Source organism: Pteropus vampyrus, unplaced genomic scaffold (genome assembly GCF_000151845.1).
Source record: "Pteropus vampyrus isolate Shadow unplaced genomic scaffold, Pvam_2.0 Scaffold135, whole genome shotgun sequence".
Classification (NCBI taxonomy): Eukaryota; Metazoa; Chordata; class Mammalia; order Chiroptera; family Pteropodidae; genus Pteropus; species Pteropus vampyrus.
The window spans coordinates 2,773,945-2,781,895 of NW_011888916.1; positions in this window are offsets into that span (position 1 = coordinate 2,773,945).

Here is a 7,951-nt window from a genome sequence, read left to right on the forward strand (position 1 = left end):
AAAGAGGTTAGGGGACACCTATAAGTTAAAAGTGACTTAATATGGATACTACTCAGCAGTAAAACAAACCAGCTATTGAGACTTGTAACAACTTGCATGGGTTTCAAAGGCATTATGCTGAGTGAAAAAATTCAATCTGAAAAGGCTACCTACTATCCGATTTCATTATAAATGTTCTCAAAATGACAAAGTTGGAGGGTCTGGAGCACAGATCAGTGGTGGCTAGGAGTAAGGGTTGAGGAGGAAGGCTTGACTATAAAAACATAGTACAAGTAACTTTCTCTGGGTGATAGTTCTGTATCTTGATTGTGGTTCCATAAACCTATACGCATAATAAAATTTTGTAGGACTATAAACAAAAGGAAGAAAAAGAAAAACGAGTATGCATAAAAACTGATGAAATCCAAATAAAGTCTGTAATTTGAATTGTACTGTACCAGTGTCCATTTCTTGATTGTGATAATTATACTGTGGTTACTTAAGATATTAGGGGAAGCTACATGAAGGGTACAGGGGAACTCCCTGTATTATTTTTGAAACTTCCATGTGAGCCTAACACTATATAAAATAAATTTTGAAAAATATATCTAGTTGCAAGGTGTCCATCTTGTTTGGATCCTGATTTGAACAAATCAACTGTAAAACAGAAGTGATGAGACAATTGGGGAAATTTGAATACGACCGTACATTTGGTAATATTAAGGAATTATTATTAATTAATCTAGGAATGTTTTGTTTTTTAAAAGTACTTGTCTTTTATAAATATAAGTAGAAGTATGTATGGATGAAACAATACGATGTCCAGGATTTGGAGGGAAAGCGGGTGGGTGTCTAAAAGAAGCCAGATTGTCATGTGGTGGAAACTTTTTATGTTGGATGAAAGGGATTGAGGTTCATTATACGATAGATTCTCCTTTCACATATGCTTGAAAATTTCACCAATGAAAGGTTTAAAAAAGGAAACACAAAAGGCGAGTCCTCTCTTACAGAGACTTCGTTTCAAGATCTCTGGAGTGGGTGCAGGAAGCTGCTGTTTAGCAAGATCCCCAGTGACGTTTATATAGAAGACTAAGAGTTGGGAATCTCTGCTGTAGATGAATGTTTGTGTCCTCCCACAAACTTAATCTCTAGTGTGATGGTATTTGGGTGTGGGGCCTTTGGGAAGTGATGAGGTCATGGGGTGGAACCCTCGTGATGGGATCAGTTCTCTTATAAAAGAGACACAGAGAGCTATCTCCCTTCCCTTCTACCATGTGAGGATACAACGTGGCCATCTATGAACCAGGAAGCAGGTCTTCACCAGACACTGAATCTTTAGGTGCCTTGATCTTGACTTCCCAGTCTCCAGAACTGTGCAAAACAAATTTCCATAGTTTATAAGCCACCCTGTCTATGATATTCTGTTATAGCAACCTGAATAGACCAAGACAACCTTTTCCTGCTCCCCATGTTACTTGTGGGGTGAAGAAAAAATGCGGGACCTCCCAGAAGGCCAGGGTGATGTTTTCTAGTAATGGTAAATATGTATAGTTTTAACATCTTAGAGAGCATAGTAGGGTGGAAACAGCACATCTGTTTCATTTATTCGTTCATTCCCTAGTATTTACTGAGAGCTCATTAGATGTCAGGTACTATACTTGGACCAGGTGCAGACTTTGCTCTTGCTTTGTGGGTGATGACAATGATCTCAGTCTTTTGAGGAATTTCCACCAGGCCCAGGTGTCCTACTTCGTAGCTCACCAGGCTGAGGCTGCAGAAGATCTTTAAAGAACAGGCCAGGGAGGGGTGGCTCTTAAAGGGGAAGGGTCCTCGGCTATCAGTCTAATCTCCTGAGTATATGGCAAAACTGAGGCACAAGGAGCAAAAGGATTGGACCAAAGATAAATAATGATAATAAAGTCCTTTCATAGAAGGTATAAAGCCTTCTATGTATCTGTGCTTGAGAAGCATTTTTCTCATTTCCATTTTTTATCAACCCTGGGAGGGAGGAAGTTTTGTTGTTCTAGAGTTAATTTGTTTTTTTCTCCAGAGGGAGGGATGGAGGGACAGGAAAGAGAAAAAGACGGTTCCCCTAAGAGGAAAAAAGGTACTAGATATGTTAGGCTGACACCCCAAACCCTGCCCTGCAGTTCTTCTAGAAGAACCTCTAGGTCTCATCTTGGCTTCATTTCCTGTTGGTGGGAAAATTGTGTTCCCCACAGCCGGGAAGAAGCAATTCAAGTGTGGATGGCGTCTACTTCTTGGGGATTCACACTGTATCCCTGGAGTCTAGATTTCACAGTAAGTACAGCCTGTAACTTCCTGCACTTGTTATCCAGTTTATCATGGGGCTGCATTTGGGGCTTTTTCAAGAAGCAGCTCTAGTAGTGCAGCTTTGCCCAAGACTAAGGGAACTAAGGGTGTGCTCTTCTCTTCCAGGAAGGCTTCCTGCATTACACCAGCTGCCTGGAACCAAGCCTCCTCAGGGGGGAGCCCTTGGCACAGAAAGTTCTTAGTGCTTTGCAGATATGCTCCTTGGTTAAGCCCATGAGATTTTGTCTTCCCCTTTGGACTGTAAACTCTGAAAAGTGGGCTCTTGTGCATTTTACCCCTTCCCATGGGACACTGTAGCAACAGCTGACAGTTGTAAGGAACTTTCTGGTTTACAAAATGCTTTCAGCACTTGGTCATTTTTGAGCCCTGCAACAACCCTAGGAGGTGAGTATTGGCTTCAAAAGGTGAACTGACTTGGCCAAGAAGTATAGCCTGATGGTGACAGAGCTGGGACTCGAACTCAGGCCTCCTAACTCCAATCATAGGTCCACCCCCCGCCCTACATTGCTGGAGTGTTTCACAGATGTGCTGTTTAAGAACTGTCTCATATGACCCACCCAGTAAATTAGAGAAAGGAGAACAAATCAGTTTGAAAGAGGGCTAAACATGTTTCTAAAAATGTTCTCCTGGGAAAGTAGATGATAATACAGACATTTGTGCCCAGATCTATGTTAAAGCAATTAACAGCATTAAGTTCACTGACTAGCCTCAGTAACTTTGACACCACCCAGAGTTCTTGCTCACTTTTTCAATACCCTTGTGAAATCTGCTTGGGCAAGTCATATTCCATACCTTGTACAAATAGCACCCAAGAGAGAAAGTCACTTAGTATGAGCTGAGCGTAAAAGAAGAGAAAGAGATAGGAAGGAGACCGAGTACAGAGAGGAGAAGGGTCAGGAAACAGAAGGTTATCTGAGGGTCACTTGGTTTCTAGAGTAGTCACTTCTGAGAAGAAGATACATGGTAGACCAACACTGAGTTACCCAGAGCTTCTCTGTCCTTGATAGCAATTCCCTCTCCATAGGGATGTCCAGAGGACATAGTGCAGTCTGCTGGCTCTAAGACAAACTGAGACAGGAGAAAAACTTCCACCAATCAATCCCAGCACCAATGGGGAGTGCCTCCCAGCCAAGCTCTTTCGCTCAGTTCCTATTCATCCCCCACCTGCTGCCTGCCTGGCTCTCCAGACGTCATCTCCCCTTTCTTCCCCACAGGATGAGTGGAGAGCTTCAGCTACACAAGCAACACACAATTCTCCAGGCAGCTGCGGGGGCCAGGCACAGATAATCCAGTGCAACAGCTAATCCAGAATTTGGCTTCAGAGGTCATGAGCCTGGGGAATTCTCAGCTCTTGCAATCAAACAAGGAAGCCATCTGGACTCCAAGAGTCTGGGAATGCCTCTGCTTTCCTCTCTTGCCCCTCCAGGTCCTCACCAGAGATATGCTAGAAACAGCTAGTTGCAGCCCAGAAATCTTCCCTAGAAGCAGACGATAATTAAATCCTTGCTTTCAGATATCTTCCAATTGGGGTGCTTGGGACCAAAATGCAGAGAAAATTTGTAACAAAGAGGTAGAAGTAATAATGCTACCAACATCCTGTGTGACACTGGCAAAGTCATTTCACCTGGTTTGGGGTTATTTCACATGGTTTGAGGCTTTTTGCTTTAGCTGTAAAATCACTAACTTATTGGAGGGGTTCCCAAACCAGACTGAGCCTCAGAATCACCTGGAGAGATTTTTTTTTTTTAATAAATAGTTTCCCAGGGCCATCCTAGACCAAAAGAACCCACATTTCAGTGTTGGGGCCCAAGAATTGACATCTTTGACAAGCTCTTCAGGTGCTTCTGATGTCCAACCTGGTGGGAAAATTATAGGCTTTAGTCTTTCTAAGCTATAACTGTTATGTTTAATGAGTTAACAAAGAATTAAATAAGCAGAGGTCTGTAATCAGGAGTACCTTGGTCTCAGATAAGCCATCCACAAATAATCAGGTAGAACTGCACCTTGGCTTGAAACTCCAAGCGTCACCTGGCTCCTGATGTCAGCTCCCAAGCTATGGTTCTACCTAGTTGCCTGCCCTCACTCCTCCCTCCCCTTGTCCAGGGTGAGAGAGAGTGCTCACTCCAATCTGTGAGAGAGAGTGCTCACTCCATGCTCCGGTCTGGGCTTAATCCAGCCTTCCACTCTTTGCTCCTACACACCAGTCTGAGAATCTAGTCTTGAGATTCCCAAATGCCTAGTGCCAAACTCTCTGGTATGATGACTATTGCTCAAACCTCTTTTAATTCTTGGTAAAGAATTTCAGAAAATGGTAACGTAGTGCAGGAAAAAGAGCCCAATAGAAACTTGCATTCTAGAAGTAGAAAGTCTATGTTCCAAAAGTAGATCTATTTTCCAAAAGCAGAATGTTCCATCTACTCTTGAAGGACTGTGCCTTAAAAAAGTAATTAATCTAGCAGTACTGTTTTGTGCTTTTATCATGCGTGAAACATAGTGCTAAACATTCTACATAAACTATACCACTTAATCCTTTTCTTAACTTTTGAGATAGGACTATTATTTTTCTATTTACAAATGAGAACATAAATGCTCAGAGAGACTGAGTAACTTGCCCAAAGGCAGAGCTGGGATTCTAATTTAGACCTTACTCTTGGCATCTACAATGCTGTTTCCTCAGTATCCTCCTTTGTAAAATGGAAGTGATGTTATTCCCACAGTATTGTTGGAAAATATTAAATAGAAGAAACTAAGGTGGTGGAAGCACACATCTCAGAGAGTTTGTTGAGAGTCTGCACCAAGTGAGGCTCAGCAATACACCTCTCTGCTCCCTCCCTTCCCCTGCAAAATCAGTGCTAAAATATAAAATCTGTCAGCTACTTCCCACCTGACCAGAGACAAGGGCAAAATGGGATAATAAATGTGGGTTGAAGAAATAAAAATGCAAGGTAAGGTTCATGTCATATTATGAACGCAGAAACAATAATAATAACAAAAATGATCTGGGGATCACACGCATTGGACCAAAAGTCCAACATGACCCAGTAGCGATGTTTCAAACCAAGGCAAAGATTTTTTTTGGAGGGAGGTGATGGTAAGTGAAATGCTTGAGGGAATACCACCTACCTCTGATTACTGCCATGGCAGATGGAGAAGAGGACCAAGAGCAGTATCACATCTGTTGGGAGGGACACAGTTCGGGGCAAGAGAGTCAAGATTCAAGTCAAGATATGATGGGAATACTAGGTTAAAACCAGCCTGATGAAATGAAGTACGTATATGTACAGAGGCCCAAAAGTCAAGAATTCCAGGTAGGAAAAGCCATGTTAGACAGCAGATCATGCAAGGACAGCTGAGGTAGGAGTGGGGATGAGTGAGGAAAGGGCAAGATGGACGAGTCAGTAAGGTGACCTTGGTGAGTGGCAGTGTAGGGAGAGGACTGCTGGGTGGGCCATGCCAACTCCCAACGGACTGCCATTCTAAATACACTCTGGTCACCCACAAGCTATCTTAGGCTCCATGTCAGGCCCCAACAGTGAGGTAGGCCCTGGTCAGTTAACTTGTCCAGGAGCAGAAGCTGGGGTTTTAGGTCATAAAAGGAGACAGAAGGTTGTTTAATTTGCTCAAAAGACTCCAACGGAACTTGAGAACTATCTTCACACATCAGCAGAAGAGGCTGTGAGGGAGAAAAGTGAACAGACTTCTATGGGAAGCTCCACCTGTGGTGAGCAGAATAAAGCCCAGTGAGGGGAGAGGTGGCAGATTTCAGTGCAGGGTGGGGAAGAACTTGCTGTCACTCAAAGCTGTCTTGGTGCAGGTCAGTTAACAGGGTGGACAGCTCCCAGGCCCTGGAAGTTTCCAAACAATTGCCCGATGGCTTGGGGGTGCTGAAGAGAGGGCTGCTGTGATGGGTAGGAGGTTAAACTAGATCAGGGCTTTTTTCATTCTTTCTTAGAAACTGTTTCTTCAAATGACAGCTTATGGGAAGCCCAGTAAATGAAACACTGCTTCTCTGGTTGAGTTGCGGGGGTAAGGACCAGGCTCCCAGAGTCCCCTCCTCTAAGGAACTGTTAGGAATTCTTGAAGCACAGTTGAAAACTAGAGACTGGACAGACTCTAAAGTCCTTTTTAATGTTGAGACCTGGAAAGTCAAAACAGAAGCTTGGACACAGCAGGCTGGTGCTTTAAAATAATTGTCTCACTCCGTTTGTTCATTCTCCCAGTTCTTTTTGCTTATAAACCTGGCTGTCTGCTCTGATGGCCCCTGGGCTTTGTTTTCCACATGTGGCCTCTGAAATAAGAGCAAGTAAAATAGCCACTGCTTGGGGCTGGGACATAATCACAATATGTTCACTAGTGCTAGAACTCTTTGTGCAAGGGATGCTCATAGACACAGATGGTCTCGGTTGAGCAATCATCCAAGAGGAATTTATTCAACATTCACCAGTATCTTATCTCTCGGTGTCAGGTTTCATACTGGATATTGGGAATATAATGTCTAGTAAGATATGATCCCTGTCTCCAAGGAGTGTCTAGTCTATGGGGTAGGACACAAAATGCCAAGGAAGCACAGAGGAGCACATGATAGGGCGGGGACAGCACAGAAGGGGGTAGGTGTCAAGGAAGGCTCTTGTAGAGATGTTTTAGTGGAGTTTTGAAAGACAAAATTAATTTGATGAAGGAGATATGGACATTTGAGGTAGGCACAAAGTATTTAAAAAGATCAGAACAGAGGTAAGAAGAACACAGTGCATTCAGGGAACTGCCAGTCATCCAGAATGACTGGAGGAGCTAAGGGAGTGGGCGGGGACCTAGCAAGACATGAACTTGGAGAAGTCACCAGATCCTGAAGCTCTAGTGAGCTGATTTAAAGGGACTTTCTTCTGAAAACTCTGGGGAGCCTGGGATGATTCATAATGAGTTTGGACCAATTTTTCTTGTAACTCTTCCAGTTCCTGAGGTCTGAACAGCTTAGAAGTAGCCCTGTGAATGTGAGGCATGGGCCTGCTCAGTGGACATTACAAATGACACCATTAAGTCTGGAGAATGGACTGTCACCTCTTATCCTGGAGTGGCCCCTGATGCAGGCAGCAATCTTCAAGTATCTTGTCCCTTTTTGTGCACCAAGTCTCTTCTTTATAAAGCAGAACAGGGATAAAAATGCTGCCACCAACTTGCCACATTAGAATTGCCAGGACCAAAGTGCTCCATACAGCATAAAACAGAGCACAAAACCGTCCTTTTTAATTAGAAAACAATGTGTTTTCAAATAAAATTTGGAGTCAGAAATGTATAATGAGTGCATTTTGTTCTTTAGTTGACAGCATTTGGAAAATTGACACCATGTGTTTCTCAGAGCAAGGGCTGGTTTAGGAGCCACCTGTGACTTCTCAAGGACCTGAGCTGGCTGCTGGAGCTGGGATTAGGGGTAATTGAGAGGCTGCCCTCTTTTTTGAGCTGGAGGTCGGGGAAGACAGTAGGCACAAGGAGAGCAGTAGCACATCATCAAACCAGCAGTTTTCTGCTGACCTCACAGGGTTGTCGGGAGTATTGAAATAATGCATGTAAAGGCCTTAGCGCAGTGCCCGGTAAATGGTAGGCCCCAGTAATAAATGTTAGAGGTTATTGTTAACAGGTATAT